Genomic DNA, 27959 nt, shown 5'->3' on the forward strand with positions numbered 1-27959 from the left:
TAAATCATGAGTCGTTCTGACAGAGTGAAAAAGATCTAAAAAAGTAACGTACCACAATCACAAGTTTGTCAAACAGATGACAAACAGTCTCTCATTCAGTGTACATGCAGAGAGTTGCCTAGTCTGTTGTTCTGCACTAAATACGCTGTTTTCTGTGTACAGCTGTGGCTCATTGGAGTGTCTGGTGCTGCTGCTAAAGAGAGGAGCCAATCCAAACTATCAGGACATCTCAGGCTGCACCCCTCTGCATCTTGCTGCCAGGAATGGGTGTGTTGCTGTATTTAATCTGTTTATATGTTCATTTCTGATATGTTGTCTTGTTATATTTACCACAATACACCTTTGTTCATGTCAGGGTGTCTCAATACTGGACTTTTAGCTCATGTGTTACAGGACACTTTGTTTCTCATCATGCTGTTCGTTTAGGTGGAGCTTCATGAGAGATTTCGAATTGCAATCTTCTCAGTGCTACCAACCATCAACCTACTGTTTTCTATTATAGATAAGCTGACTACCTAATGTTAAAATAAATCATGACGTTTCTTTTTGTGTTTTACAAAGTTCAGGTGTTGTCAAGTGACGTCTTCAGTCTGAATCAACTTTTTGGTGCTGTAAGGACTGTTTATGAAATGCTGAGTGGAACTGAAGAAACTGGATGAATCACTTTCTTTTTCTTTTTCATAAGCCTTTATCTTTATGCATATTTACTTCTAGTCGATGGACCTTAAGATGGCAAAATCTGAGTCATGGGGTTTAAATCTGTAAAACAGAAAGGCTGATGAAAGACCAATGACAACCACAAATCTGTGGTCAAGTCATGTATTAAAGCGTTTCAAGCATAAATCAGCGATTTATCAATATTTCATACCAGAATCTATTTGTGCTTTAGAAACAGTCCCTCTGATCATCCATGTGAGCAAATGTTAACCTGGCTGCCTTCTCAATTTAAACGCAAGTCTTTAAAATAAATCCTACTACTACTAATATTGTTACTAACATTGCTATTATTGTTGTTAACATTTGTAACAATATAAATTTTTATTTTTACCTTTTAGTCTAATTACACTTTTATAAAACAAGCCACAAAAGATTCAACATTATAATAAAACAAAAAATGAATGTAAAGAAACCAAAACACTACATGGAACAGTGCAGGCTAACCTTGTTTAACCGTAGCTTGATTATTCTCTCACTGACAAACCTGCAGAATAAAAGAAGCCAGAAGTGCACAGGAGGAAGATGGTCGATCACAACAGTTGGGGCCACGTCAACCCGACATGTAGTCACATTTCTCAGGTGTTGCAGTTCGGGTTACGTCGAAGCTCATGATGTAGGGTTTCCTGTTACAATGTTACAATGTAGATTACTGGCAGAAATCTAAATGAAGCCTTACAGGTGCAGGGTTCACTCTTACAACTTTTTCTGCTTCGCCTGGAGCAAAATGTGTTTCCTTATATAAAGAAATGGAGGGACATGTTCTTATATAGTGCTTTTCTACTCTATCAGAACACTTTATACAACTTGCCTATTCCATCCATTCATGTCAATACTTTTTTTTCCATGCAAGTGCTTTCTAATCTATTCCTACTCCAATGGATGCATCTGAGAGCAACTCGGGGTTAGTATCTTGCCCAAGGATACATTGCATGTAGACTGGAGCAGGGATTGAACCACCAACCCTCCAATTATTAGATGACCTGCTAGATCTCCTGAGCTACAGCCACCCCTAATGTGCAGATTGTACAAGGCTCTTGGCCCCAAAAGATTCTGATTTATTAACATATGCATGTTAATGTGCAAATACATTTTTTGCACGGGGTAAGAACATTTCCTTGTAAATATTAGTAAATGAGGCCCAGTGACACTAAACCATTTCCTGTACTGTTCCCTCAGACAGAAGAAGTGTATGGGGAAACTGTTGGAATATAATGCTGACGTCAATATCTGTAACAATGAAGGCCTGACTGCTGTGAGTTGACTTGAATCCTCTTGGTAAATCATAAATGATTGATGTTTAATGAACTCCTGTAGTTGAGATAGTGACACTGTAACCTCTAATGTAGATCCACTGGTTAGCAGTAAATGGGCGAACAGAGCTCCTGCATGATCTGGTCCAGCATGTGTCCAATGTGGATGTTGAAGACGCCATGGGCCAGACAGCGCTACATGTAGCCTGTCAAAACGGACACAAAACAGTAAGCAAATTAGAAGCAACCTTTTTAATTACATATATAAACTGCTTGTTAGTGCACAGGGATCAAAACAGCACATGTCAGCTTTAGCAGCCTCTTAGTAATCACATTACTTGCTCCAGGTGTGTGCATGATTGTCTGCATCTTCGTTCATTTGTTCAGTATATTGTCTTTGGTTCAACAAGATCTTGAATAATCAGGCCCCGTCTTACCTTAAAGTCCTCACAGTGCCTTATCACTCCAGTAGACCACAGACTGCTCGTTTACTTGTGGTTCCTGGGAAAACTTCCGCAGCAACCCAGCTGGGCGGGTTCACCGTCAGAACCGGGAGTCTGTGGAACGGATGCTGTGGGCGGGGGGGAGCACTAGCCAGGACCGGCAGAACTAATCTAGCGAGTGTCAGCGCATCGTTCATCGCCCATTTCTCTGATTTGTGAAACTATTGGGTTAACATGGAGAGTGACTCCTCGTGTTTCTGGAGTAACATGTTGGGAGAAGTGTCTGCGCGATCTGCTGGGTCCATACGTGTGGTCAGAGTATTCTGTTATGGACAACTCAGGTGGACCCAGGTAGGAGATCACACAACTGTAAATATTTTACAAGCCATATTCAAAAGCTAATCTATCGATTTCTCATCTGGTCTCATCTTATTCATTCCATGGCAGACACGTCTGACCTGTTGCTCAACACGCAATAGCGTAGAATACTAAATACCTAGACATTTATTTGATAAACATTTTTTCTCAATGAAATTCAAACCTGAAATCTTCCATCAGACTGAAAATTACATCTGCAGCCATAAAGGAAGTATCTAGAAACCATTTGGCAACGTAAATCCCCAGTGCACTGCAAACCAGTTCTGTTGTGTTACTGATTGCTGAGCTCCTGTTTTCTCGTTCTAATAATAAATATTTCCAGTATGTGATATGAGCATGTATCACATCTGTTCAGACGGTGCTTTGTCTTCTGGAAAGTGGAGCTGACATTAACCGACCAAACGTCTCTGGAGCAACGCCTCTTTACTTTGCTTGCAGGTAATGTCATCAGTCATAATAACAATAATAGTAGTGATACTGAGTGTGCTCGTAGCTCTTTTACACTTCATCTTGAGTCTTCGGGATTACAAATGCACCAGCAGATTAGCTTTGCGTTTGAATCCAGCTGTATTGAAACTCATCCTGCATTATTCTTTAGCCACGGCCAGAGAGACACAGCCCAGATCCTTCTCTCTCGAGGTGCCAAGTACATCGCTGACAACAATGGAATCACTCCACTGGATGTCTGTGTGCAGGTGAGTGTTTCATTTTTGAGTATTTTTTTTCTCTTCCTATTTTGTCGTCGTTTGGTTTGTGTTACTCTGCTTTGAGTTTTTTCTGCCGCCCTCAGGGAGGATATGGAGAAACCTGTGAGATTCTCATCCAGCACCATAGCAGGCTGTTCTTGACCCTCATCCAGATGACGCAGAATAATGACATTAAAGAGAACATGGTATCAGAATTTGTATCTGATGTCACACAGAAATCTATTTTATACTTTAGATTAGTTACGAGTGTTTGTGTTTGTGTAGCTCAGACAGGTTCTGGAACATGTCTCTCAGCAGAGTGATAGTCATTACCACAGGATCTTGACCAGTCTTGCAGAAGTGGCTACCACCAATGGACACAAGCTTCTCAGGTAAAATTACATATATTTGAGTATGTTTCACCAAAATCTGGACAGTTTATCCCATTAAACACAGTGTGTCAATGTGTCGCTGTAATTTAAAACTTAAACTTCCTCATGTTAGGTCTTAGAAAAAATGAATTTATTATTAACTACAACATTATTATTAATAAACTGGAATCTATGCTTCTAACTGAAACTGGTAACAGACAGAGACATGGGCCCATCCTCCTGTAGGCCCACCACCCGCAGGAGGCGCCATACAGGTTGGGTGCAATGTGTGTCGGGCGGCAGCCCTTGCAAACCGATCCCCCAAATCGATTGGGACATGGAATGTCACCTCCCTGGTAGGGAAGGATCCTGAGTTAGTGTGCGAGGTTGAAAGGTACCAGCGGGAACTTGTGTTTTCTGACAGTGGGGTAAGGCATGTCGGCTACTTGGTCCTGCTCAACTTCTCTTAATCTCACTTACTAATCCCCACTTTGCTGGTACACACGTACGCGTTCAGGCCTTTAATAAGTGTGACAACTGTTTTCCACTGGGAAAAATGTCCAAAGTAAAAAGACAAACTGAGAAGAACACAGCAGCTGAGAGTTGTGCTAATGCTGGCTTAGTGGTTGATGCAAGCGCTGCCCTGAACCTTCGGTCATTATCATGCTGAAAGAAAAACCTTTTAAGAAGCTTGCTGTATTTGACGTGTGTTCCTTCTTTCTTTAAGTGACCAGTTTCACTCTCTGTGTTGTGGAGAAGGACCTCTATAGCAGAATATACCTTGCTGTAGGGATAGAATTCTTGGACTTAAATGTGTTTATCATTAAGAGAATGTATACTTATGTATACTCAGCCATTAACTTGGTCAGAAGAAGATATCACTGTTGGGATCTTGGTCACCTTCCTGACTCATGCTTGCTGGAGTATTTGATTCACTATAGTCTATAAGGATTCTTTTCATGTAGTGGGAACAGACACGGTTTTATAAATGGGTTTAACCTTTTGCTCTCATCTATGGCTAGATTTTCCAGACTTGGTTCAAATAGTCAGATTAGCACAAGTGTGTTCACATCAACTCCCATACATGTCTCAAGGATAGTTAAGCCACTGAGTATAAACATAGCAATAATTAAAAGCAATTGTCTGTTAAGGGCAGCACGGTGGCACGGTGGTTAGCACTGTTGCCGCACAGCAAGAAGGTCCAGAGTTCAATTCGGTGTCTTTCTGTGTGGAGTTTGCATGTTCTCCCCGTGCTTGCGTGGGTTCCCTCCGGGTACTCCGGCTTCCTCCCACCGTCCAAAGATATGCCGTTAGTGGGGTGTGAATGTGAGTGCAAATGATTGTCTGTTTCTGTGTGTTAGCCCTGCGACCTGTCCATGGTGTACCCCTCCTCCTGCCTTATGACAGCTGGGTTAGGCTCCAGCACCCCCGCGACCCTGAAAAGGATAAGCGGAAGCAAATTGATGGATGTCTAGCCTTTTTGGATATTTTCACACCTATTTTTGGGCAATTTCTTCTCCCATTATTCTTTTCAGAACCTCTCAAACTCTGTCAGCTTGTATGGGGAGCATCAGTGCACAGCCATTTTCAGATCCTTCTAGAATTTTCAGGCAGGTTCAAGTCTGAGCTCTGGCTGGGGCCCAGAGGGCACACACGGAGTGGTCTCGATGCCACCCTTTGTTATCGTGGCTGTCTTAGGGTTGTTCTCCTGTTGAAAGATGAATTTTTTGCTCTAGTCCAAGGTCCAAGGTGGTTCCAAACAGGATGCACCTGAGCTCAATTTTGAGTGTCATGAAAAAGGCTGTTCAGTAACTCAGAGTTATTTAAAGGTGTATAGATATAAAGCAAGAAAAGACCCAGCACAAGGAGACCAACAAACACTGCATCTTATCCAGGTTCATGCATTTGTTACAAGCTACTACAATAGTTAATCAGTGCTAAGGTGTGTTTATTTCCTGTCTTTTTTTCTTAGCCTGTCTAGCAGTTATGAAGCGCAGATGAAGAGTCTGCTGAGAATTGTTCGTATTTTCTGCCATGTGTTCCGCCTGGGGCCTTCATCACCAAACACTGGCAATGACATGGGCTACAATGGAAACAAGACGCCACGCAGCCAAGTTTTTAAGGTAACACATCTGGTAGCGTACAAAGACTTTTGTATTTCTTGTTGAAGAGAACAAAAGGAAAGTACAACTGGAAAGTTTTGTTCTTTTGAAAGGTAAAAGTTGGCAGTTAGTGCTAGAGTAGAATAGAATTCCAGGTGATTGCTGGGTCTTCTTTCTCTGAAACTAACTGAAAGTCTTCTTGGATGTGCGTTTGGATCACTGTCTTGCTGAAAGGTCCAGCCTCATTGAATCTCTTCATCCTGGTAAATGGCAGCAAATTTTGGTACATTTTCCCCATTTATTCTTCCTTCAGTTAGATAAAGCATGAGGGTGCCATATCCTGCCAAACAGCCCCACACCATGATGTTCCCACCTCCAAACCTCACTGTTGCTATGGTGTTTTGGGGTGATATGCAGTGCCTTTTGACCTCCAAACATGGGTCATCCAGAGAGTTCAATTTTGGTCTCATCTGACCAGACTATATTCTCCCAGTATGTCACAGGCTTGTCTAAATGTTGTTCAGCAAACCTTAAATGTGCTTTGAAACAACTGTACCTGCTGATTCCCCGTCTTTCTGTAGCTCCCCACAAGTTGTTATTGACTCTTGGACAACTCTTCTCACTCTTCTTTTCACTCCTCTGTCTGAAATCTTGCAGGGGGTACCTGGTCATGGCCTGTTTATTGTGAAATGACGTTTGTTCCACTTAAAGATTATGGCCTCAGCAGTGCTCACTGGAACCGTCAATAGTTTATTATAAAATCTACTATAACCGATGCCATCAGTATGTTCTGTAACAATAAGGTTGCAAAGGTCTTGAGAGATCTCGCTGGTTTAACCCATCATGAGATGCTTCTTGTATGACAACCTGATAATGAGACAACTTTTTATAGGCCATCAGTCGGACTGAACCAGCTGATTATACCTAATTAGAGTAAAATCTACAGAGTCATCTTAATGTCGTTTCAGTCTCCGTCTCTTTCCTTTAACATGTAGTAGAGTTATAACGTTCATGGATTATGCACAGGTGGATAAATGTAATTTGGATCATTTCAGCTTTCTGTTAATTTGGTCTGAGCTAGCTGAAGTCTTGAATTAAGCTTTATAGAACCCGCAGGTAGGGGTGGGCGGTAGAAACGGTATACGGTAGAAACGATAGAAATTTAGAGATTTTGACTATACCGCTCTACCGCGATAGCGCATGTTGATGGTGTCATCAAGCTGCGCCTGTTTTGGTCAAAGGCATGGCAGCAGCTGCAAGCGAGGTCATCTGCAAATGATGCCATAATAGCAAAGAGACAAAGCACTTTTGGAATATGGGGAAAGCTAAAAACTGCGCTTCCTCCACTTCCGTACCATTGATTCATTAATGCTGAATCCTCTGGCAGCTGCTGTATTCCCATGTTGTTGCAGTATATTAATGACTAACCTCGTATTGTGGATGGAATATCTCAGTTGTTCTCCTGACTGAAGTTTGGTCCGTTTACAGCATCCTGCCATGCGATTGCATTTGTCCCTAACCATCGGGAACCCTCATGTTAACTTTTATCGAGTGGAAAAAAGTTAGCATTCATCCTCCAACTTCACTGTGCTAAGGTTATTGTTGGGTTTATCTAAGTACAAACCCTGCTGGAACAATTTAGACAACCAATTGCAGCAGCAAAACAAGACACAAGACAGAGCTCTTTGTGTGTTCTCGCGCGAGGGAGGCCAACTGAGGTTAAGCGCTGTTCCTTTCACTTGAACCCTGTCAAACTCTCAGCCGGACTTCCCATAGCGCTCCTTTTATTGTGGTTACATGAGTATGCGTAGTTTCATCAATACGTGACATCTTAAACAGGCATTTGTGTGAACATGTCACGATCCTGGGTCTTAGGACCCAGTGTTTTGAGTTTTAGTTCATTTTGATGTTTATAGTATGTTTAGCTCATTAGGCCTCCTATGTTGATTTGCTTATTAGTTCCCCCTTGTGTTTCAACCCATGTTAAGTCTCCCCTGCCCTTCATGTCTCTCTGTGCCCCCTCTGTTCTGTTTATGGTGTCTTTGCATGTTTGAGTTACTTGTTTTCTGTCACCCTGCATTGTGCATTATGATCTCATGGTTGGTCTTTTGTTACTCCCTCTAGTCTAGTCTCTTGTGTTCAAAGCTGAGTATTTCCCTCTGTGTATTTTGGTTCTTAGACCTCTGCCTTATGGTTTGTCTCGGTTTCTTAGTTGCTGTCTCCACTGTGTCTAGTTCGCGTCTCTGTGTGATACTTCCTGTTTTACTTTGAAGGTCCATGCCTCGTGTGAGTGTTTCTAGTTTTGCGTCTCTGTCTCGTCCAGTCCTGATTTCTCCCAGCTGTGCCCTCCTTCTGTGTCTCATTCCCTCGTTATCCCTCTGTGTATTTAAGCCCTGTGCTTCTCTTTGTCAGTGTCGTAGTCTCCATCATAGCTGTGTGGTTTTTCCCTGTGGCTCCTTGTGCTTTAGTTTTCCCAGTTTAGTTTATTTTGTATTGTTTTTCGTGTCCCACTCCACGCCAGCAATAAAGCTGTGTTTTTTGAGTTTACCTTTTGTTTCTGTGAGTTTGCGTTTGGGTCCTACTTTTGCCTGCACACAGCCGTACTGTGACAGAACAGAGTATAGCCTGTCGTTGTGTGTGGGTCAAAATATGACCCTGTGAAACCTGCTCAGCCAGGCCTAACGATATTACACTATGCTGTCTGCAAAGGAATACACTCCATATATCACAAGACAAGATGCAACCTTCCCATGAACTTAAGATGTATATGAGGTATGCCAGAACACCAGAAAGGAGTGAACGTCCTCCCCTCACCCTGTACATGGCTTAACTTTAATAGTTCACCATATACAAGCACAGGCGAGCCCCTAAATGGCAAGAAGTAAACATCCTCACTAAATAAGGACACAGAACCTTTACATAGGATGTGCCTGCAGTTAAACACTATAACTAATTACCTCCCCCACACCCTAGATGTGTAGGGGAGGAACAGAATAATATCTAAACATGCAGTTTAAGGCAAGGTTTACAAATTTAAGTACAATAATGGCAGCTATTATCAAAATCAACCTAACAGTTATGCTAACATAGCTGTGTTGCTAGCAGTCAAGTAGCACATCATTATATACCAGCTAGCCCAACTTCAGTAACCCTACAAACGTCACTGCTGTTTAGTTTCCTGTCTTCATTTATGTTGGAAGTGATAGCAGAGCTGTACGTTTGAATTTTTTCAGAAATCTCTCAGTCAGAACATGCTATATCATGTTTAGGTGGAAACTAGCGAGCTAACTTCCTGCTAACTTCTAACTCCGTTAAATTTAAGTTTAACATCCAGGCATTCATGAAAACATAATTTATTAATTGTTACACCTGGTAAAGCAGCAATGCTGATTGTTTTATTAAAGATGAAAGAATTTAGACAGTTTATAACTCTCAGTGATGCTGCAGTGTTCGGTTGACTTTGGGACCTGAAACAGACAGAGTTTAGGACCCAGATTCCTCCGCGAGGCTCCTGACTACGGTAGCCTTAACGCTCTGACAATCCATCAAGTGCTGCGGCTTCATAGCTTACCAAAGTCGTACTAAAACACTCAGATTTCTGAGCGCCATGTACCACATAAAATTGGTTCGAGGTCAGTATGCACAACCAGAATTCATACATAAGGCGAACTGTCGATTTTTGAGAAAATTAAAGGATTTTAAGTGCACCTTATAGTGCGGAAAATACGTTATACAGAGGAAAAGAATATATCACGATATATATCGTTACCGCACATGCTTCAAATTATACCGCAATATGGATTTTAGGCCATATCGCCCAGCCCTACTTGCAGACATCCTCTGTTTCCCTCCTCAAGCCTCTTGTCCCTTGTCTGTCACCCTGCAGCCTCTGGAGCTACTATGGCACTCCCTGGATGAGTGGCTGGTGCTCATCTCTACAGAGCTGGAAAGGAATAGGAAGAACCCATCTTCCTCCTCCAGCAGCGATATAGCCTCTCTGCTTCTGAAACAGCGTGAGTCAGAACATGATGGGTCCACGCCAAAGCTTCCCTCCTTGCTGGATCATCAGATTGTCATCGAATCAGAGGCGTATGCTGATGGGGAGGACGTCATCTCCATGACAGCCAGTCGACTCAGTGCTGTTATCCAGGCTTTCTACATGTGTTGCTCCTGTCAGATGCCCCAAGGGTATGAGCTCTGCATCCCTCTGTCAGATCCAATGGTAGTAAACATCAGATGGCATCATTTCAATTCAATTCAATTCAATTTTATTTATATAGCGCCAAATCACAACATAAGTCGCCTCAAGGTGCTTCATAGATACAGAGAAAAACCCAACAATCATATGACCCCCTATGAGCAAGCACTTTGGCAACAGTGGGAAGGAAAAACTGCCTTTTAACAGGAAGAAACCTCCGGCAGAACCAGGCTCAGGGAGGGGCGGGGCCATCTGCTGACATAGAGACTGTTAAATATCAGTTTTAATCAAATAGACCTGCAGCTATACAATCCAGAGTGTTCAGTTTTCTTCTTATCATTCATCATTAGTTATTACTGTGGTAGTTCTGTTACAATACTACTGCTACATCCAACTACTGCTAATGCTGCTAATGTGTAATGATCAAATGTTTTCAAATGGGAAAGAGAACTGAGCTTGAAACTGTCGGGAAGTGACTGGAAATCTCCAAACAGCTCTAAAAGATGAAGATACTTTAATCAGGAAACAATCTAATCAGTTTCGTTATTACTTCACATGTAAAAAGTAAACCCCTGGAGACCATACGGATACCAAATTCCAATCATATTAATGGTTGTATATAAATCTGCAATCATTCTGGGATAAAGTTCTCTTAATTTTCAAGGACATATTTGGTTGTGATATCCCTGCAAAACCTAGAATGATGTTTTTTACCCAACCTAAAGATATACATCGCTTCAGAATTTTACTATTGTAAGTAACAAAGCCGTAATGAGGATAAATGTGATCCTCCGAGGACAGATCACGGCTGTATAGATCAGAAGAAATACACTCCATGGAAAAACTGACTGATTCTTTAAGGACTGAAGCAGGCACCCATAGCAAACTATGAACCAAATATCTATCTGTAAGTCAAAACACAGGTCAAAACTTTAGATTGTGAGGAAACCCTTCAGCCATCAGGCTGTGGTTCCTCTGTGAAACCAGCTCCCAGATTGAATTCAGAAGACATAGCTCCCCCAAACCTTCCTTTTTAAAACGAAATGAAATATTTCACATTCATGTCAGGTCAGACTGACTGATCTGAGGCAGATTCCACTGGAAGCAGCCATGCTTCATCCCATTTGCTCCCACACTATTAGTGGACATTTATGGATTAGATCTATAAAGATGCTTAATTAACAAGGAAATGTGGACTGTTATTGACATGAAGTGAGCTGTTGCCCATTTCAGTTTGCTCTGTCTTTTCTCTGGTTTCTGTTTCTCGTACCTTCTGACCTCTCTCTGTTTCCACACCCAGAATGACATCACCCCGCTTCATTGAGTTTGTCTGCAACAATGATGATGTGCTCAAGTGTTTCGTTATCAGGTGAGTCAACATGGCTCTTTAACATAAACATTAGAAAGTATGAATTGATCCAGAAACGTATTTTCTCTGAATTGATTTCCACTCTCATTTCCTTGTTCTCTCATTTTTCCCCTTATATTTCCGTCTGGACCTCCTCCTTAGAAATCCAAAGATCATCTTTAACCACTTCCACTTTCTCCTTGAATGTCCAGAGCTGATGTCACGCTTCATGCATATCATTAAAGGCCAGGTAAGACATAATCGAATAAATATATGACTACCTATTATGTACAAGAGAGAAAGAGAGCTGCCTGGAAAGATAAAGGCAGCCATCATTAGCCCCACTTCTGCCTACAGAGGCAGTGGTGCAGCTCAGTGTCTGTAAACAGCTTAAATAATGTTGATGAGCTAATAAAACCGCCCTTTATTTCTGCTGAATAGTTTCTCTTCCTTCCTATAGTGTGTCCTATAGTGTCCCTAAGAATAAGTACAGCAGTACTAGTATTCAAAAGATTTGTCTTTGGAACATTCATCCGACTTCCCACGGTGCAAACCTGCAGACCTGCATCTCTTCTTCTATATCAGCTCTGATTTTCATTTTCTCCATGGCAAAGCCCCGGAGTTCTCGGTCAGGTGGTAACACTTCCTGACATTTTTTAGTTCATTATCACCAGTATTTTGTGATTCTCACCCCACTGACGACCCTACCACCCATTCTTGATCCCACATTTATTAATTAATCTATAAGTTATCCATCCACCTTCTTCTGCTTATCTGAGGCTGGGTATTAGGGGCAGCAGCAGAGGCATTCATGCCTCTACAACATACAAACAAGACAGCCCTACAACATCCAGAGCCTTCAGGGATTCAGGGCAATCCTCCCACAGGGGCTCTGCCACCAACAAGTTGTTTAACTGCCTCAGTGACCTCGCCCCCTGTGATAGACGAGTCATCCTTCTCATCCACAGACTCTGCTTCCTCTACAGGAATGTGTCAGTGGGATTAAGGAGATCCTCAAAGTATTCCTTCTACTGCCCGATAATATCCTCAGTTGAAGTCAGCAGCGCTCCACCCACACTACACTCATTGCAGTCAGAGCACCACCTTTACCTCCTCAGTCGCTTAAAGGTTTGCCACAAACTCATTAAGGAAGTTCAAAAAACTTTTTCCATGGCCTCTCTGAACTCTTCCCACACCCGGGTTTTGCTTCAGCCACCATCTGGTTCGGGGTTACCACCATCACAGGCACCAACCACCTTGCAGCTGCAGCTCAGTGCAACAGCTTCAGCAATGGAGGTGCTGAGGATGGGCCGTTTGGACTCAGTGTCCCCAGTCTCCCTCAGAAGGCTAACGAAGCTCTGTGAACGAGCTCGTGGGCCTCTTCCATGTGTTCCCAGCACACCCTCACTATACGTTTAGGTGTCCCAGGTCTGTCCAGCGCCCTCCCCCGCTACTGACCCACCTCACCACAAGGTGGCGATCAGTTGACAGCTCAGCCCCTCTCTGCACCTGAGTGTCTCAAACATACAGCCGCAGATCTGTTGATACGATTACAACCTCGATTGCAACCTTGGGTGTCCTGGTGCCACATGCACTTATGGACACCCCTGTGTTCTAACATGGGGTTTGTTATAGACAAACTGTCGTTTGAGAACACCGCTCGGGTTCAGATCTAGCAGACCATTCCTCCCACTCACCCCCTCTTCAGTTCTCTGTTGCTAATATGAGCGTTTAAGTCTCCCAGTAAGATACGGATTCCCCAGGTGCAGCACCCTCAAGCACCCTAACGAGGGGGTTCAAGAAGACCGGGTACTCTGAACTGTTTGGTCTATAAGCACAGACAACAGTCAGGACCCGTTCCCCGACCCAAAGGCACAGGGAACAAACCCACTTGTCCACTGGGCAAAACCCTAACATACAGGCAGCAAGCCGAGGGGATACTACAGATACCCACCCTTGCCCATCACCTCTCACCAAAGGCAACTCTGGGGATCAGTCCACCAGGGTCTCCACCCTTGGCTGCTGCACACATTGCAGCCTACCCCTACTGCACCCCCTGCGGGTGGTGGACCTACAGGTGGATGGGCCCATGCCCTTTTTCAGGCTATGCCCAGCGAAGCCCCATGGGCTAAGGCCTGGCCACCAGTTGCCCGTCCTCAGGCACCCTCCCCATGCCCTGCTCCTGGAAGGCTCCCTGGTAACCCTATCCTGGGCAGGACGAACTGTTCCCTACGTTTTTCTCTCATAGAGGTCTTTTGAATCACTCACTCCAGTGTACAAAGCAAAGTCCATAAAGACATGGATGAGCAGGTTTGTTTGTTTGTAAGAACTTGACTGGTCGCACAGAGTCCTAACCTCAACCCCATAGAACAGCTTTGAATCAGAATCAGAATCAGAATCAGAAACTTTATTGTCATTGTCATGAGAACAACGAAATTAAGAATGGTCCCCGATCATTGCATCATCCCTAGCAATATCAAAATATAAATAAAACAATAAAATTCAATAAATAAAATAGATAGAATACTTAAAATACTAATAAGATATAACAGTAAAACATTCACATACATTCCCACACACATGCTTCAGACCGTGCATAGATTAACACAAGAGTGGCGTGATGGACATTTTTTTGTAGTATTCAGATGTGTTATTGCAGTTGGATAACAGCTGTGTTTGAGTCTATTAGTCCTTGCTCTGATTGTGATTAGTTACAGCAGAGGTTGTGAGCCAGGCCTACTCTCTGAGTCTCCTGACTTCATTAGCGTACCATCATTAGGCTTAGAAGACACTGTCAAAACTTGTTGACAACAGATCCTTTAAGGTGCTTGAAAAAGAAGAAGAAAATGATCTTTGTAGCCAGCCTGCTTGTTATTCTGATATAAATGAAACAATAAAAGTTGAATGACAGATAACTCGTGGTTAAAGTCAGTGCTAAGCAAACTGCTTTCTGCACAGAAGCCGTTTCAAAGTTGGATCAGTGTGATATTATTTAGAAAAACACTGACAATTTTGTTTTCTTTAGCCAAATAACTTTATTTTACCATGCTGCTTATTTTGAAGAGTCCGTCTTCACATTTGACTTTTTGTACCTGACTTTTTTTGTATCAGACTGCTATTCGTACGCAAACCTGCAGCCAATTTAGAACTACCACTCAACCTAAAGTGGACTTCTGTGATCTGTGGGAGGAAGCTGGAGAACCTTGAGAGAACACACTCAGACCAAGGGCAGGATGTACAAACGCCAACAGAAAGGTCCCGCCCGGCCGATGGATTTAAACCTTATTTATCTTGTAGTCCTGTGAGACTTTGAGTGACCCCATGTCATTTCATGATCAAGTGTTCCTTTCACGGCGAGAACACTTGTCTTAAGAAAAGTTTATTCAGCTTCATTAATTTTTAATGGCTGTTCTGAGTTATATTAATTATCCTATCTTTAGTATTTATATTTGAGCTGCAGCATGAAAGTCCATGGATCATAGCTCACCTGGGAGTAGGTCCTTGTTTTAATTACAGGCTTCCTTATTCCTCTCTCAGTGCACTCTATCTTTCACTCCTCGGTGCTTGGAGAATAAAGGCATATATTATGGAAATGGCCTTGGCTCTGAATTACAGATGAGCGTTTCAGCACAAAACACTTCCTGAGGAATCAACTCGGATTGAAAAATTCCCCAACCTTAAAATTGAAAACACAGCCAAGTGATAATTAGTTTGAGAAAGTGCTGTGCAGTGTGAAATAAAGTCTTGTCTTCCCGTCAGCCCTTTAAGGATCGGTGTGAGTGGTTCTACGAGCATCTGTTGGCCGGCCAGCCGGATTCTGACATGGTTCATCGTCCAGTCAATGAGAATGATGTGCTGCTCATCCACAGAGGTACAGACACACTTAAGCTGCTCGTGTCCAGTCGCTGATGTCATTTGCAGGGTTATGCATACGGAATGAGATTGTGAATGTGGCCATGTGAGGGTTGTTGGCAAGTTGAAGGCGTTGTATGGTGTAAAACCTAAAGTAACATGATAAAAGGTAACAAAGTATCTAATAAACTCTGTCTACTAGTGTCGTAACACAGAAACAAACGTGGAAACATACAGCAGGTCTGCCCAAAGCAGTTGGGCCATTGAAGGTTCAAAATACCATTGGTCGAACAAACTGGTCCAAAATGTGCACCAGCTGAATGGGAAATGACAAGAAGACCCTAATAAATAACATTCAACCGTCATAAAACCGAAGATCTGTATGAAAACGTTTGTTCGACAAAATATAAATTGTATTTCCCCATATCACCATCAGATTCCATATTTAGGAGTAGCTGTGAGATGGTGTCAAAGTCCACCAATGAAAAACTCAAACAAGGCATTGCTGTTCGTTTCCATGGCGAGGAGGGTATGGTGAGTTGTCTGCAGTTCAGCTGTTAACAGTATAAACAGTAGTATTGTAGTTTGTATTAAAGGCGCAGAGTACTGTGCGTGTGTGTGTCTGTGTGTGTGTGTCTGTGTGTGTGTGTGTGTGTGTTTCAGGGCCAAGGTGTAGTTCGGAGTGGTTTGACATTCTATCCAATGAGATCATCAACCCAGACTACGCTCTGTTCACTCAGTCAGCTGATGGTACGTGGCATTTTTCCTTTAAATCACAAGAGTTCAGGTGTACAGAGTGATCCACAGAATGAGCTCATGCCATGTTTGTGTGACCACTGCTTGCTATTAAGATCATTTTGTACTGACGTGCTTGACAAGATGAGGCACAGTTTAGTCGCACTTAGGAACTAGCATGGCTCCCCAATACTTGCTCAATGGCGACTGCCTCTGTAGAATCATAATTTACAAATTTGTAAGAGGAAAATGCACTACTGCTTCCCAAGTTAATCTACAAAATGCATTAAGTCATGAAAGTCATGCTGTGCAAGAGCACTGTGTTAGAGAGAGAGAGGAGAGAATAAATGCCAGAGAGATGAGATTAGATAAGAAGAACTTTATTTATCCCGAGGGAAATTCTTTTGTCATACACATGCTCAATGCAGCAAGAGAGACAGAGGAGCAGAGGAATAAGATATACAATATATACAATAAGAATACTAGTATACAGTAATATACAGTAGGATAGTGCAAAATATAAGATCAAATAACTGTAACAAAGTAACAATATAACTGTATCCTGAAAAATAAATAGCTTAGCTATCAGTGCAGGTGATTCTAAAAGTGACATAGTGTTGTGCAAATGAATAAATACATGAAACAACTGTTGGTGATATTGCACGGTCTGAATGGGAACAGAATAGCTTTGTTATTAATCCTCAGGAGTTGTACAGTTTTATTGCCACCGGCACAAAGGATTTCCTGTGGCGGTCAGTTCTGCATTTCGGGGCAATGAGTCTTCTGCTGCGTGTGCTCCGATGGTCCATCATGGAGGCGTGCATGTGGTGGGCGGGGTTGTCCATGATACAAAGAAGCTTTTTTAGCATTCTCCTCTCAGACACCTCCTCCAGGTTCTCCAGTCTGACACCCAGCCCGTTTAACCAGCTTGTTCAGCCTGTTGGCATCGGCTGTCTTCACCGCCCTGCCCCAGCACACAGCTGCAAAGAACACAGCGCTCTCCACCACAGAGTGATAAACATGGTCAGCATTTTCCTACAAACATTGAAGGACCTGAGCCGCCTCAGCAGGAAAAGCCGACTCTGCCCTTTTTTAAAGACAGCATTGGTGTTCTTGGTCCAGTCCAGTTTACAGTGTTTACCGCAGGTACCGGTAGTCCTCCACGATCTCCACATCAGCCCCTCTGATAGTGACAGGGGTAGGAGGAGGAGCCTGCTTCCTAAAGTCCATGATCAGTTCCTTTGTCTTTGTGATGTTAAGTTGTAGATGGTTAAGCTCACACCACTCAACAAAGCTGTCCACCACACTCCTGCACTCCTCCTCCTGTCCGTCTGATACAGCCCACAATGGCTGAGTCATCAGAGAGTTTCTGCAGATGACATGACTGTGACTTGTACCTGAAGTCAGACGTGTAGAGGGTGAAGAGGGAGGGTGATAGGACCATCCCCTGCGGCGCCCCCGTGCTGCTCGGGATGTTATCTGAGTGGCAGCCCTTCAGCCGAACATGCTGTGGTCGACTTGTTAAATAGTCCGTGATCCAACCTACCAGTGGGGCGTCCACCTGCATTTCCGTGAGCTTATTCCCCAGCAGTGATGGTCTGATTGTGTTAAAAGCACTGGAGAAGTCAAAGAACATGACCCTCCCAGTGCTCCCAACAATGTCCAGGTGAGAATAAGCCTGGTCCAGCAGGTAGATGATGGCATCCTCCACACGATACGGGTTGATAAGCAAACTGCAGGGGGTCCAGCCAGGGCTCCACCAGCAGACGCAAGTGTCTCAGGATGAGTCTCTCTAAGACGCTGAAACAAACAAAGTGTACTTACACACACACACACCTGTTTATCACAAATTGTGTCTATGATCCACAGGTACAACGTTTCAACCCAACAGCAACTCATCAGTGAACCCAGACCATCTGAACTACTTTCGATTCGCAGGTCAGATTCTGGGTCTCGCTCTGTACCACCGGCAGCTGGTCAACATCTACTTCACACGCTCATTCTACAAACACATACTCGGTAAGAAACTTTGGTTGCTAATACCTGATGTTACCTACCTTTAAGTAATAAAGTTTGAGTTTTGCACCAAACACCAGACTGATGAGAAAGTCCCTTCAATGTTTCTCCAGGATCTGTGGAAAAATTAGACTGTAAGTGATAATATCCAGAAACACTTTAATATGTCCCACGCCTTTAATTTAATGTATTGACAAAAATATTAGCTCATCTGCCTTAACATGCATATGAACCTGAGTGGCATCCCATTTGTAATCCATAGGATTTCACATACAGTCGGTTCACTCTTTGCAGTTATAACAGCTTCAACTCTTGGGAAGGCTTTCCATGAGGTCTATGGGAATTTTTGATCCAGAAGCATATTTGTAAGGTCACACACAGATGTTAGATGAGCAGGCCTGGCTCGCAGTCTCCAACGTATCCCAAAGGTGTTCTGTCAGGTCGAGGTCAGGACTCTGTGGATTGGCCTGTGTAGACCAGTCAAGTTATTCCACACCAAACTCGCTTATCCTTACATATATACCTGTGCATCCTTTGATAGGAAGAATGTGTTGAGGCGATCTGTCTTCCTGGGCAGAGATATGTTAGAAGAAGCTGAGATTGCCTTGCCGCCCTGGGTTTGGTCAACCGGAGCTCACCCATCTCTTGGATATCCAGCTTGTGACCCAGCACCCCTGGGTCAGAAGCTTGCTCTTAAAATGGGTTGAACAGAAGTGCCTCATTTCTCTCATGCCAACTGGGACTGCTGGTAGAAGCTTCTTTGCTGGTGGAAGGCTCTTGCCACCACACAGGTTGTGTTTTCCCCTTTAAATATCTTAGGCTGCTGGCCATGGGACTACTAGCTTGGCAACTAGGTATTCAGACCTCATACAAGTTGGTGTCTACTGGAGGTGCAACTTCTGCCCCATTTGGTGATCTGCACTGCTCTGCAGGGAACGTGGAGTCCTCCTCCTCCATGTTCCCTAGGTTGATGAGGTTGGAGTTGGCATCACTCTCTGTGTCCTTACCACCCAGCTCAGCCATGTTTTGATCCAGGAGGACCTCAAATGTTAGGAGAGTGGGGGGGATCTTTCTCAATCATGTCTGCCCAGCTCGTGGTGGCTCGTAGATGATGCGTATCACCTGCAGCAGTAGCAGCTGGCAAGCAGGCACCCTGTCAGTTAGTCCCTGCTACTCTCAACCTCCATTCCAAGACCTTCTGTGGCATCTCAGCACAGTGGGGGCAGCCTCGAGGGTCCGCCAGAGAAGCCTGGCCATGTTTAGTGCCATTACAAATGTACACAGGTGAGTGTCCCTGCTCTTAATCGGGGCACCACATAATGGACGGGTGGGATGACGCCTCTTTGGCCTTCAGTCTGACCAGCGTGGGTAGGAGCCGTAGTCATGGTAACAGAAAGGGGTGAAACTAAGCCACACCAGGGTTGCTTGTTTGTAGCAAACACTAGCAGCTGGGGTTAAGGCCGAGCTAGTTGCTGTGAGAATCAACATGACACGTTAGCTGAGTTCTACTAGCCAGCGCAGAAGAGACGTAAGATTTGCACATACGTGGTACGGATCGGGTTTCCGGTACGGATCGGGTAGTGACAAATCTAATGCTAGCCAAACCCTAGAATCGGCTAACCATCTAATGTGGTGTGACACTAGCATGGTTTGTGGCCTACTAACAAGCTGATGCTAGCTAGACACTAAAAAGGCTTGCCATAATGCGTTAGCCCGAGTTACACAAACGTTGGGTACGCTGCTAACTAAAACCAGGAAACTGCTGGAACAGCTTTCTTCGATGTGATTGCTGTTCTACAGAATGTAACTATGAGTTCATTTCTTTTGAGGACATATTAAGCACAGTCCAGCTAACACGTCTGGTTGGCCATGCTAGAATGATGGGGCGGAGCCCTGACCACATCTCAACAGATCTGTCATGGACACACGTTGTCACTGGAGCTGATCATGCCAAGGTCATTCCCATAGTGAAACATCGAGCAAAAGAACCAGTGCAAGGCCATGGGCAGACAAGGCACACTGATTCGTGTGGGGAGTGATGCCTGTAGGCTCCGATCCAACAAATAAGGTACTGTTTTAATGCTGGTTCTGATGCAAAGGTGTCAGGATACACAGTGAATCACTTTTTGTTGCACATGGGGCTGCATGGCTGCAGACCAGTCAGGGTTGTTCCTGCTGAGCCGTGTCTACCGCTAAAAATGCTAATAATGGCCACATGAGCATCATAACTGGAGCAATGGAAGAAAGTGGCTTAATCCGATGAATCATGTTTTCTTTTACGTCGCCCACCTGAGGGAACATCTGGTGTCAGAATGCACTATGGGAAAACAGCAAGCCAGCAGAGGCAGTGTGATGCCTCAGGCGATGTACCATCTACACAACCACTGGTGCAGACCATGCACTCCCTGATTGTCGGGCCCTCTTTCAGCAGGATGAGGAGCACAATGAGGATGAGGTGTTGACATGGCGTCCAAATTCCCCATATTTTATAGTGTAATATGACTTTTTTTTAAATGTCTGATTATATCACCTCCTTGGCTCCAGTGTTTTTGTTTCTAGTGCTACGTTGTGTGGTGACGTCTTGTCTTGTGCGTTTCACAGGTATCCCTGTGAATTACCAGGACGTGTCTTCTATCGATCCAGAGTATGCTAAGAATCTGCAGTGGATCTTGGACAATGACATCAGCGATCTGGGCCTGGAGCTCACCTTCTCAGTAGAGACTGATGTGTTCGGAGCGATGGAGGAAGTGCCACTAAAACCCGGAGGGACCAGCATCCTGGTCACCCAGGACAACAAGGTCAGTCATCACAAATACAGTCTGACGTGTCCCAGTGTCAGTGGAATGCAGGAACTTATTTGGTTGGTGAAGGGATGAAGCGTAACACTGTATGTCAGCTATTTGTGCCTCAGTGTTCCCTGTTGCTGTTGCTTAAAGCAGAGTGCTAAAAATGACATGTATGTATAAACTCTGTCTTTTCCATTTCTGTCAGTCGGCATCTCTTCAGGCTTGGTGTCTTTGTGTGCCTCTTCTGTTAGGCCGAGTATGTGCAGCTAGTGACAGAGCTGAGGATGACTCGAGCCATCCAGCCTCAGATAAATGCATTCCTGCAGGGATTCCACACCTTCATCCCCGCCTCGCTCATTCAGCTCTTTGACGAATATGAACTGGTTAGTCCTCCTCCTCAAGTTACTCTTCTTGTTAGTTTTATCCTTGTTCTTTCCTTACTGGCACCACATTCAGACCTCAACACCATGAGGTTTTAGGCTGCTTGGTTTAACAGCATGAAATCCACCATCCAGCTGGGGCCTTCCTGTGTGGAGGTGCTGTGTTGCTTCCAGGTACACTTTTTTTTCTTTGGGTTTGGTAAAATGGCCATAGTCACACATACTCACACTGCAGTGTGTGAGTATCAGGGCTGCCACAAGCGATTGTTTTGATAGACGACTAATCAGATGATCATCCATTGGACGTAAAACGTTCAGCTTCTTGCACCAGCAGCATCTGCTCTTATATAACTATCATTAGCTTACAGCTTTAAGTGTTTCAGGTGCTAACTAACAATAAAGACAAGATGATAGTTTATTAAATTTTAATGAAATTTGCAGATTGTTTCGGTGAAGTTTAATAAACTCCTTGCTATCTAAAATATAACAGGACACCGGAGTAAATTCTGAGCATCTCACACTTCTGATAATCAGCTGTCTGCTTGATGTTTATTCAGCTGTGTAAAAACTTTAATCTCAGCCAAAGAGATTTAGTCAGGAACAAATAAAATACTAAAAAAAATATAACATTACATATTACAAATAACATTTTTAAGTTATCTAAGTGACTCATATATCATGTTTAACCTGAGTAGTGACAGACGGCGGTGGGTTTGAAAACGATTTGCCGGGAGTCCGGTGTTCTCACGGCTCTAGTGAGCCTAGCCCCCGGCTCGCTATCAAGCTAGTGGGTAACAGACGTCTCCGAAAACGTCGGAGCGCTTTTGAAAATATGCGGTGTCCTGATAAACTGAGCAGATATTTGAGGTTTACACAGCTACATTCTCGCCTGAAAATATGTTAAACGTTTATTTTGTGACCCAGAAAGAATAATAAGAGTAACATTAAAACTAACTAGCTGCCGCCATTGTTGGAAACTGAGCTGGGCTGCGCTATGAATTCTGGGATAGGTTGGGCCACGAAGTATACACCCGATCCATCCTTCAAATCTGGGGAAATGAAGGCCTAATGAAGACTATTAAATCAGTCGTCGACGATTTTGATAGTCAACGTAATCGTGACTAGTGACTAATCGTGGCAGCCCTAGTGAGCATGTGTGAGTGTATTGCTCAACCAACCATTGAACTGTGGGAGGAGCTCTGTGCTCTCCTGTTGTGTTCGTCTCAGTTAGTATCTTTTCTTTTCTCTCTGTGTGCACGTCGCTGCATCGCTGCGTGTACGTGCACACATACAGGAGCTCCTACTATCAGGGATGCCCGAGATTGATGTGCAGGACTGGTGTAGGAACACTGAGTACACCAGTGGATACGACACTCAGGAGCCAGTCATCCAGGTGGGCCCCTCTGCTACCACATAAGAACCAAATCCTTGAACACAAGACCTGAGTCAACCAGAGACACCTTCACATTTTCGTTGAGTACTTTGTAAAGAATTGCAAAAGAACTCAATAATGCAAAACTATAAAAAATAACTTTTGAAATTCCTGAAAAACACTGAGTCTGTGCCTGTGACTGCACTTTAAACCGAGTGTTTCCTAATTTTCACCAGAGAATCTCTTCACCTGCTCTGATTTCCTCTCACATTAAAATTTTACTCTACAATACGTGAAGCTGACATGGAGTTTACACGTCGCATGTATTTGTCACGCTCTGCTTAATTTTGAACACAGCACTGATTATAGGGAAACGTTTACTTCATGGCTCCGTAGGAAAAGACAGAGTGAAGTTCGTCATTGTCAGTAATATGAGGATGTCCTTTAGCTGCCAGCTAATTAGCTTTCCTCCCCCCTAGTGGTTCTGGGACGTGGTGACGGGCCTGACCCAGGAGGAGAGGGTTCTCTTGCTTCAGTTTGTCACGGGAAGGTTTGTCAGCTCGATTCCTTCTACAGTTTTTTTAAATATAGAAACGTGTAAATGCCTTTTAAAGGGAATGGTGCTAATATAATCCTCGTCCAGTTCCAGGGTTCCTCATGGAGGGTTTGCCTACCTGATGGGTGGGAGCGGTTTACAGAAATTCACTATTGCTGCAGTCCCGTACACCTCCAACCTGCTGCCTACCTCGAGTACCTGGTAATTAGAAACAGATCTCTTTTTTCCGTCCTGCTATCATTTGCTAATCCCCCCCTTCATTTTCCAATAGAGAGAAATTACATATAAATATAATAAATACTGGGAAAAGTACATAAAATCATTTCTTTCTTAGAAAGTTTCAAACCAAGCATACAGGTCATTAATATAGCTGCAGTTGTTTTGGTAAAGAATGAGCTGTTCCCCTGCTGTGTTGGTCATGGCGCCTTTACCCCCTCCACAGTATCAACATGCTGAAACTTCCAGAATACCCAAGCAAGGAGGTCCTGAGGGACCGCCTGCTGGTGGCTTTGCACTGTGGGAGCTATGGCTATACCATGGCCTGAGCAGTGTCTGCAGGTTTGACCGTCTCCAGCCTCCACCTCCTTCCTCCTCCACAGACGACCCTTTTGCAGTCAGCTGCTTCTTCTGCTGGATGAACAGGGAAAATCCTTAAACAGGTCCAGATCTCCCTTCACGCCTGTGCCAGGATTTCATTTTTCAGCTTTCATTGGAGACACAGCAGAGACTGACAGGAGTGCAGAGGGAGAACCTGCAGCATGTGGTCGCCTCCTCATCCCACTGAGCTAAACCAGCACCCAGCATTTCATTTTTAGGTGATTTATGCAAATCATGTATTTCAATGGACTGTTTTTCATGCAGATATTTATTTAGGATTAAAACATTATTTAGAAGATACGTTTTGTACTGAAAACACATACCGACACACATTGTGTTGAGATTATATATCAAAGTGCATCATAAACATTATCACAATATATGGAATCACATTTTGTTTTTGTGCCGTCTCAGGCCTTCATCGTTCGTTTACTCTTTGGGCCAGTATTGTGTAACTGTTTGATACCTGGGCCAATAACAGTGAACGGTTTTTGATACCTTTGGTTTTATAATTACATGACCAAAAATAGTCGTAATCATTTGCCATTTATTTCTTAGATGACTCAACAAGCCAACACAGCAACCAACTGCACAAAGTATCAAAAGCCCAACCACGAAACAAAGTTTGAAACATGGAACAAGTCTGTAAACATGTAGACTCCATGTCCTCTTACAGGCGGCGCCTCCTTTGACAGATTTGTCCTACGTTGTCATGGCGCCGCTATAACTGTATTCAATAAGATTTTGTCATTTAAACCTTCTTTTAGGCTCCTCCCTGAAAGCTGAAACCAAAGTCAGCTGGATGGGTGATGAAACGTTTCCCCCGCTGAAAGCACTGATGATGATGATGATGAAGAGAGTCCACGTTTTGAAAGCAGGACTCTTTTTCAGTTTTTGTTATTGTTGATACAACACTGCGTTCAAAGAGATGGGCATCGTGCCATTAATGTATCAGCTTGCTGTATTTTTCCTCTTTGTAAAGGGAGCATATAAATAATGTAGAGATCGTTTAATCTGTCATATTTTTTCAAAATGTGTTTTTATACAGACACTGGTGTTGCTGGTGTGTATTGATATTTTTGCTGATGTTTGTCTTTGAGATTTTATCTAATAACACTCGGACATGTTGCCATTAAGCAGCAGAGGCAAACGTTTGTACTTGGGTTTTTTTTAAAAAGGGGCGGGGTTACCAGCAGGTTGTTTGCCTGGACAGGTGTAAATGGCCACGACATGAGCTCTGCACTCCGGTCATCAGTTTAGACCAACAGGTAACTACTGTTTAAGCACTGCTTCCAGCCAAGAGTGATGCCTTATATGCCACATAGCTGCAGAAAAGGCTAACATTGTTATCTTTTTACAAAAAAACCAGCTGAACATGAGAGGTTTTTGGACAAAGTTTGTGTTCTCCATTCTTTAAGCACCGGCACCGTTTCAAAAGTACCGATTTGGCACCGGTATCGGATAAAACCTAAACGATACCCATCCCTAGTGTTCATGTTAGCAGCTCTGCGCCGTCACATTAGTGCCACCTACTGAAGCTCAAGAGGTAGGAAATATCAACCATTAGCATTTTTTTAAATAGGTGACTGATTTTATTTTTTAAAGCCAAGAACCAATAGAAGCTGGTTTTTAATCATAAATCAAGAATTTAGGCAGTACTGTAAAATATACATCATGCTGAGAATAAGTACAAATATTTCTGCAGGATTGAAGCGTCCAAACATCAGCGTCCTCCATCAGTGGAAGAAGTTTGAACAAGAAAGAAAACTCTTAGTTGGGCAGGTATACTTGTTTCTGTCCTTTCTACTGAAGCGTTGTCTAATATTCACACAATCACTTCTCTGCACTGTGTGTGATGTGAAGATTTCATGCATTTTTGAGTGAGGCTGTAACATGACGAGTGAAGTGCTGGGAATACTTTCCAAATAATATTCTAGGAAAATACTTTGGGCATGCAGTTTTGAAAGGAGAGGGAAAACAGCATATTAAAGTACATGCAGTTTTTGGTGCAGCTTTCACACTACCCAGATCCCAGTGCGAACATCTGCAGGATGTGCTACAACCAGACCCATCCACAAAGGCACCAACATCCCTGTTACCAGAACCCAGAGGTACCTTATCCAGGCGAGAGGCTGAAACATCGTGACAGCTGATGGCAGAAAAAATATTAAGATCATTGAAATAAAGCTACTGCTTAATGCAACAAGAGCTCGAGCTCTCTAACGAGAAGGCAAGTTTGCAGTTTATTGATGAAGACATACTATCACTAATGATTAGTCCTGTTGGTCTGTTGTGTCTCAGGCCAGCTGTTTACAGCCAGTGTCTTTATAAATTAAAATAACCTTTATGCATGTGGTTGTTTTATTCAGTTTTATTCACACAGGACCAAACAGTCGCCTCAAGAAACAATACTTTAAGTTAAGACCCAACAATCAAAGGTTTGTCTGGTCATCTGAGACGTTTACCTGTTGGATGAGTTCAACAGCAAGTTTCTACTGTGCTCAAATAAACTTCAGGGTTTTAAAACTAACTGCTGTAAAATGTAGAGCTTGAACAGTCACTGTTGTGAAGCACAAAGTAAACTGTAAATCATTGGTTTTTATTAGTTTTTATTCTTTTATTTAACCAAATGGAATCAGGTTGTTTTTTAAGTCTTATTTTTGTCCTTAGGCTGAAGAAGCTGTTCAGGTGTTCATAAAGCCAGACTTGCTATTCTTCTGCAACACGACACAAGCTCGCACAGGAAACGTCTGAATTCAGACGTCCAATGAAAAACAATTTCAGTTTGATTCATTTTTATTTATATTGAGCTGAATCCAGACAAAAACATGTTTAACCAACGAGCAGCTTCTGTCATCATTCATGTCTCTGCTGCCAACATTTTTTTAAAGTTACTCAAAGTCAATGGATCATTCACTGTGAACGTTTTTTTAATAAAAGGCAACGTCCTCACAAAACAATCCAATGAAAATCCGGCTTTTAAACGATGATAAACCTTTAACGCTGTCCAGGTTTGGTTTAGTAACGGTGCAGTGATGGGACGCATGAAGGCTGAACTCAGGTCCGCCGATGCAGAGAGATGATTAAATGCTCATTCGTGGCAACATGTACGACTTAAATAAACCCTGGAAAGAGGTGCTGTAGGAGGAGAACGACTCCCACCACCAGGACACCACAGAAGAACAACACCAGCCAAACAGGGAAGTATCCTGGAGAGAACACAGGAAATGATGAACAGGCTCTGAGATTATGAGACATGTTCAATAAATGATGATGCAAGACTTACTTCTTCTGGCAACACGGTGTAGTTGGCAGCGACTGTCCACAGCTACGCTCAGCAGGGCTGTTTCATTGTTCCCCTTGATGTTCTTGCCTTTCATGGAGTGAGGCAGGAAGGCCAGGTCTGTCACCACGATGCCGTGTGATTCATGCACATAATACAGCCTCTGCATACAAACACCACGTTATAAGTTAAAAACATGGCTGCTTGTTGGATTTATGCATCTGTAAGTGCAGCGTGTCACCTGTAGGGAGAACGCGATGTAGATTGCTACTGATCCTGTCACAGTTCCAAGGCCAAGAAATGTTCCAGAGTCACTACGAGGAAGAAAGCAAACAGCTTCAAGTCCGACTTGCCTTTCCAAACTCAATATGCTACGCAAACGTGCTTTCAGAGAAACACTAATCACTTTTGATAAAAGATGTGCACAGCTAATGGTTGCTGACTGAAGACCTTGACTTTAGCATTGTTGTGGGCGCCATCTTAGTTCAGAGGTCCAGTTTAGTGATGAAAATTAGTAAAGGGGACGTCTAAAAGACAGCTAAGGCTAAAGCAGTACAGAGATGGAGCAGTGCCTCCACACTATCCAATGTAAACATCTATAGGACGTGTTGTCTGTGAAGGTTCTCGGTCATCCAGGTCATCGTAGTCTAAGGAGCTTGTAAGAAAAGTGTCTGGACTTCCTTAAGTTGCTTGAGAGGTGAAACGTCTTCAAGCAACTTAAAGAGGTCCAGACACTTTTCTTACCAAGCTCTTTAGACTATAGGGCGTGTTAGAACAAGAGTCACCATCACATAAACCACAGGACTTAAAGAACAGTGCCAACATCCTTGCTGCCTGAACCCAGAGGTACCTTGTCCATCCCCCAACTAGAGGGTTACAGTTAGTAAAT

The 27959-nt window shown here is 43.3% G+C and overlaps 1 long non-coding RNA gene and 1 pseudogene across 1 annotated transcript; one reads left to right on the forward strand and one right to left on the reverse strand.

Annotated features, from left to right (window-relative positions):
* The first annotated feature begins 173 nt into the window (after window positions 1-173).
* Window positions 174-24937, forward strand: LOC143412448 (E3 ubiquitin-protein ligase HACE1-like; annotated as a pseudogene).
* Window positions 24938-26565: 1628 nt separating this feature from the next.
* LOC143421011 (uncharacterized) lies at window positions 26566-27738 on the reverse strand. Its single transcript, XR_013100728.1, has 3 exons — window positions 27312-27738; window positions 27074-27233; window positions 26566-26996 (listed from the first exon to the last, which is right to left on the reverse strand). It is a non-coding gene; the product is annotated as an uncharacterized LOC143421011 (long non-coding RNA).
* Window positions 27739-27959: the final 221 nt, after the last annotated feature.

Source organism: Maylandia zebra, linkage group LG11, assembly GCF_041146795.1.
Source record: "Maylandia zebra isolate NMK-2024a linkage group LG11, Mzebra_GT3a, whole genome shotgun sequence".
NCBI lineage: Eukaryota > Metazoa > Chordata > Actinopteri > Cichliformes > Cichlidae > Maylandia > Maylandia zebra.